The sequence below is a fragment of the Propithecus coquereli genome, unplaced genomic scaffold (assembly GCF_000956105.1).
Source record: "Propithecus coquereli isolate 6110/MARCELLA unplaced genomic scaffold, Pcoq_1.0 Scaffold134, whole genome shotgun sequence".
In the NCBI taxonomy this organism is placed as follows: domain Eukaryota; kingdom Metazoa; phylum Chordata; class Mammalia; order Primates; family Indriidae; genus Propithecus; species Propithecus coquereli.
Genome location: NW_012137636.1, coordinates 1,502,751 through 1,508,750, shown reverse-complemented (window position 1 = coordinate 1,508,750; position 6,000 = coordinate 1,502,751).

Here is a 6,000-nt window from a genome sequence, read left to right as displayed (position 1 = left end):
TGTCATGTAATTGTTTTAATTTGTATTTCTTTTGTTACTGTTGAGGTTGGGCCTTTTTTCTTATATTTATTTGTCACCTATGTGTTATATTTTTCTTTTTTATTATACATGTTTATATCTTTTTAGTTGAACTGCTCATGTTTTTCTTATTGATCTGTAATAATTTTCTCTATATTAAGTGTTGAGATTTCATACTGACTACAGACACTGTGCTCTGCTTGTCATTGTCTTTTGGTTATATTTGCTGTTACAGTGACTGGGAGGGTCTGAGAGAGCCAAGGCCAGAAAGTTAGGCACAGGCCAGGTTGCCTAAGGGATGGCTGGTCTTGGAAAGGACTGAGGAGGTTCTACTGAAAAGGAAAGATTTAAAAAAAAAAATTTCTAGGGGGCGAAGTGTTCAGATTTTGCTGACTGGATGAGGGATGTGAGAGCAAAGGAAGTAGCATGTACCACACCCAGACTTCTGGCCTTGGCAATGAGGTGGACAGCAGTGCCTTGAACTGAGTGGCCATCAGGGAGAAGTATGCTTTGGAAGGAAGATGATGAGCATTGGAATTCTTGTTTTTGCAGCCCCTGCAATACCCTAGGTATATTTGTCCTTCAGAGCCCACAGCTGAATACAGTCTCTGGCATAGTGGATTGTCTAGTAAAATTGAAACGAATTCATTATCAGCCTCCGACAGGTATAATTATGATGTTTTCCTCTTTGGTGCCTTTTTGACCTCTGTGCCTGGTACCAGCAGCCTCACAATTAATTTTAATAATCTCAGTTCTGCTTCTTAGGAACCCACAGAACCCAAAGGGGAGAAAGGTCACAAATGACATACACTTTATATCTGCAGAGGGCCAGGATTTTCCGGGGGTCATCATTTCTTTTCCTTCTCTACTCTGAGATTTCCCTGACTGACGTAAGTGTTTCTATAATTCTCGTTGATTTCCTAGTAGGATTCAATGAGCTGCTTTCATTCCTTCTCTATCTTCGACAACTTCTCTGTGGCTCGGGTGAAGTGGCTCATTGTGGACTCCCTTTTAGCCTCTGGGGAATTGAACAGCCTCTAGGGAAGGCACTGCTCCGATCAACAGTGCAATGAACCACTGCTACCACAATGGCAGGTCACTCCAGGTCATCTTGCCCAGTGCTGGTGTTCTAGCTCTGGGGGTTAACAAAGGCAAAGAGGTTGTTGGAGGAGGGAGTGGACATAAAAGGGAGGGATATAAACAGAAAAGATTGCCAGAAATTCGGAATAAAAACCACCTCCCAATATTCACAGCTAATATAAAGCTCACATTTGGACTAATTCTACAAGTCATTTATCATCCACTACTAGCTATGTTGGACTTGTGATCACATTAGAGCTTCACAAGCAATTAAAAATTCTCCCTTGCATGTAGAATGGCCTGACTATAAATCTCAGGAGGTTTAGCCTGTGAAGAAGCGGCAGCTTTCTCAGTTCTCTACCTGAGATACCTGGAGTGCAGGCATGTGTCTCACCTCTACTCACCCACTCCATGAACGGGTCTAAAGATTCTGCAGCATGCTGACAAACTTTGTCCTGATGCTCACGAGGGGTTGGAGGTGGGGTGAAGCAGGAATACGGTCTTCCCCATAAGTAAATCTTTGCACCCTCTACTATTTCATACTATCTGTTTTTTCATTCATACTTAAAACATTATTGGACACCCACTTTGTGCCATGCCATTCCAGGCGTGGATGATGATTCAGAGCTGAATAAACATACTTCTTGCCCTGGAGAAGCCAATGAGCAGGGGGAAGGAATAGGCACATCAAAACTTAGAATTCAGTGCCATTGTTGCTACACAGACACTTGCCCAAAGTCCAGCGGGGCCATGAAAAAGGATGCAAGTAACCGTGTGTATTGGCGCGTCAGGAAAGGTTTCATAGAGAGAGGTCTATGCATCATGGGATTTTACCAGAGTGGGGGATTTTGGCAGAAGGAAAGTCTGGAGGGGGAAGGTGTGAAGCAGGGGGAGCCACGGTATATAGAGAGACACAGAGGATTCCTGAAGACAGCGGCTAGATCAGAGGGTGCTGGCAAGAGAAGGGCGGAGCTGAGGCTGGAAATGTAGGAAGAAGGCTTCAGCTTGGGTAGAGGTGGGTGCCGTGTACGCACATTTTCTGCTGAAGAAGAGAAAATCACTGCTCCTTGGGCCATATTAGGTTGTGTGTAGAGGTTACTGTGGGACACCATGCAGAATTGGCATGTGGGATGGAGAATTTATGCTATTAACTTTTAACTCCATTCATTATCAGCATCAAATTTTTATGCAGCCTGTGGAGGTCAATAAGCCCCCAGTCAGCGGGGGGTGGAAGCTACAGAGGCCAATCAAAAGGCACAGTCCTTGGGACCCCATGTTTACAAGTTAAGATGGACACACTGGGATGGTAACATGAGAATTAATAGCTGGAAAGACATAACACTTTTGCTAATCAAATCCTATCCACAAGGTTTTGCTGTGCGCTTTTATTTTGTTGGCATCTTAGTACATTGGCTTTCAAATATTTTCGATCACGACCCAAAGCAAGAAATACATTTTTATGAGATGACCCAGAACCCATACAAAAATTTCACCAAGTACTGCTGAGACACACTACGATATTTTATATCCTATTATATTTTAATTTTTTAAAAATTGCTGGTCACTGACCCTCTACATTGATTTTGTGACCTACTGCTGGGTAATCACTGGCGGCTTGAGAATTCCTGCCTTCCCATGTTTTTGAGGGTGAGATGCTGGGGGCGGGGAGGAGATGATGGAGGGGAGTGAAAGCATGAGCATGCCCGCAGTGAGGGGAGGGCCGCCGGAGCCATGGCCACAGTAAATCCCTAGGCCCGAAGAGGCGACTAAATGATCAAGGAGGCTTCACTAAGAAGGGGGACTTATTTGCCTAAAATTAGAAGACAATTCTGGATATCTGGTAAGGTATAGGGAAGCATTGACAAAACTGTGTTGTGGGGAAGATTTTGAGATGAGAGTAATATTTAATCGATATTCCTTAAAAAAATTGTCGAGTGGTAAAATAAGTTGGGGAGACACAAAATTTACCACCTCAATGTGGCTGGTCACAATCCATATTTAAAGAGCCAGAAACATCTGCAGCAACAAAATCATTTTATCCTTTTTTTTAAATGCAGGATTTAATTTATTTGACTATAGAGCCTTTTCTATTCTCTTTTCTAATCCCATATGGCAGAGCACGGGCTGAGAAATGCAGGTGTAGACAGAACCTTGAAGGAGGTAAGCTGAGGGTGATGGGTCCGATGAGAGAGGGTTAGTGTTCCTGAGACCTCCCTGCTTGTGACGGGTCTAACCAGGAGAACTTTTTTCCATAAAGGGCTCAGTAGTAAATATTTTAAGCTTCTCTTGCAACTACTCGGCTCCGCCACTGTAGTGTGTAAGCAGCCACAGACCATACATGAGGGAGTGAGCAGGCCATGTTCCAAATCGACTTTATTTATGGACACTGAAATTTAAATTTCATATGATTTTCCTGTGTCAAAAAATCTTATTCCTCTTTTGATTTTTTCCAACCATTTAAAAATGTAAAAACCATTCTTAGCTGCTCCCGGGCTGTACAAAAACAGGCGGCAGGCTGCATTTGGCCCGGTGGGCCATAGTTTGCCAACTGTTGGTCTAAATATTGAGATACTTCTGTCTTTGAAAAGCAAAAGAGAGTCCAAGATAGGTGGAATGTTCCCTTTCCCTCCCAGCTGCAGCACCTTCTGAAGCAGCCTAAGCCTGCGGGAAGAACTCTGCGCAGACCTCACCTGCTGTGCCCTAAGATTTCTGCTGTCACTTTTAAACTTGTTTCTCCTTTTCACACCTGTAAGGGACTGCTTGGCTTAGCCCAGGAACCCTTCAGAAGCCTTTCTTAACCCCATAGCTGGCTGAGGGCTCCTCTGTCCCCCACCCGTTGTGAGCCTCTGACTCCTCTGAACCCCATATCTGACAGCTGCCTTGACCGGCAGCCACTCAAGGCTGCTCCTTCTCAGAAATTTCCCTCAGAGCCACAGGGAAACTGATTTAGAGTCTCGAATTTTATCTCAAGAGAAATGAGTTTTAATTTTGCATTCTACTCCATGATACTTACTCTAATATAAAAATTAATGTGTTTTCCTCTCAGAAAAGTATTCTAGTAAAATCAATGCTCCATGAAGGGCTATGCTTACTTGGTTTGAATATCAACCCCTGGCGCAGCGCCACTTAGCCTATTTCTGGAAGCCACAGGCCTACGTGATCAATTTTAAAATCCTGGCACTTAACACCCAACAAATCTAGTCCCAGCCTATCTTCCCAGACTCTCTTCTCACAATTTTTCTCCTGCCCACAGATGCTAGCCTGGGTGGCACCTCTCCAGAAAGCTTTCATGATCTTTTAAGCTGATGTGGTCTTTGTTGCCCATGGGATCATGACATCTCTATTGTATATATTATTACATGTTTAAGCATCTCGTTTGCGCAATTCTATTGTGAGCTCCTTGAGGTCAGAAACTGCAATTTATAATCTTTGTATTATAACCTCCTGTGACGACAGATTCTAATGTGTCCCCACCATGATCCGCCACTCCTGATCTACGCTCCTTAGTGTGATGCCTCACCCTCGAGTGGGGGCAGGAATGGGGACTTCCTCCTAGCCAACAGAATAAGGCAAAGGAGGTGGAATGTCACTATCACAATTACCTAAGACCCTGTCGTGCCAGTAGACTCACCCTAGATGTGTTCCTTGCTGGTTCAACGAAGTTAAGAAAGCAGCCACGTTGCAGAGTCCACGTGGCAAAGACCACAGGTGGCCCCTAGGAGCCGAGGGCAGCCTCCAGCCAGTAGCCAGCAAGAAGCCAGGTCTCCGTCCTACATCTACAAGGTAATGAACTCTGCCAACAAACTGAGTGAACTTGGGAGGCGACTTCTCCCAGAGGCTCCGGAAAGGAATGCAGCCCTGCTGACACCTTGATCACAGCCCTGTGAGATCACAGAGTCTGGATTCCAGACTCACAGAAACGGGGAGATGATAAATGTGTGTTGTTTTAAGCTGCTAAATGTGTGGTCATTTGTTCTGCTGCAGTAGAAAACTACGACTTCCCTTCTCTCTGTGGACCGTGCCCTGACAACTATGCTTTGTATGGAGCACATGGTCATTGAAGACTCACTGTGGTGAGTGCTTAATGAATTAGCTTGTGACATTCCACACCTGTATCACACACAATACGGGAAAATGTTTCAGGCCAAAACTTCAGCTTGAGCCAGGTATTTTTTGGTTACTTTGTTTCTTTTCCTGCCCCTCCATCCTTATCCCTATAGACATATAAACGACATGGTTACAGAAATAAAAATAGGAAACCAAAACTCCAGAGGAAGAAAAAAAAGGAATACCTGTTTGCTACCTGCCATGGCTAGTGTAGTTGTTACAATTAACAACTCATATCTCACTTAACCCTGAGCTTCCTGGCAGCCTGGTGAGGACAGAGAAACTTTATGCATTACACGGCTCCTGGCTGTGAGATCAGGAGGCCCAGAGCAGCTCTTTAAGGGAGACAATATTTTGCACTGGATCTAATTTTTTGTTTTGTTTTGTTTTGTTTTTGCTACTGTCCTTTGGGGCTTAAAACATGGTCTGTAAAATTGACTTTCCTCTAGGCAAGGCTGCCTTATGCCTGTGATGTGAGGATCTTTGGAAGTTCATTGAAAAAGATTATATATGTGTGTATATATACTGTGTATATATTTATATATTATACATAAATATTTTTTGAGAACAGCAGAACTGTTGGCATATAATGACTCAGTCCAAAGCTCTGCACTAAGAGATGACCAAACACTAGCATGGCTTCTAGTATCCTTGTCCCTCGGATGACCCCAGCCCCTACTTAAAAGCCTGCCAGAGAAAGTCCAAGGCTGCCAGGAGAATTTACTGTTTGTTCTAGCCCACACCTGCTGATGGGCTCCTGACTCCCATTTTTTAGAGCATTTACCAGAAGGGGCT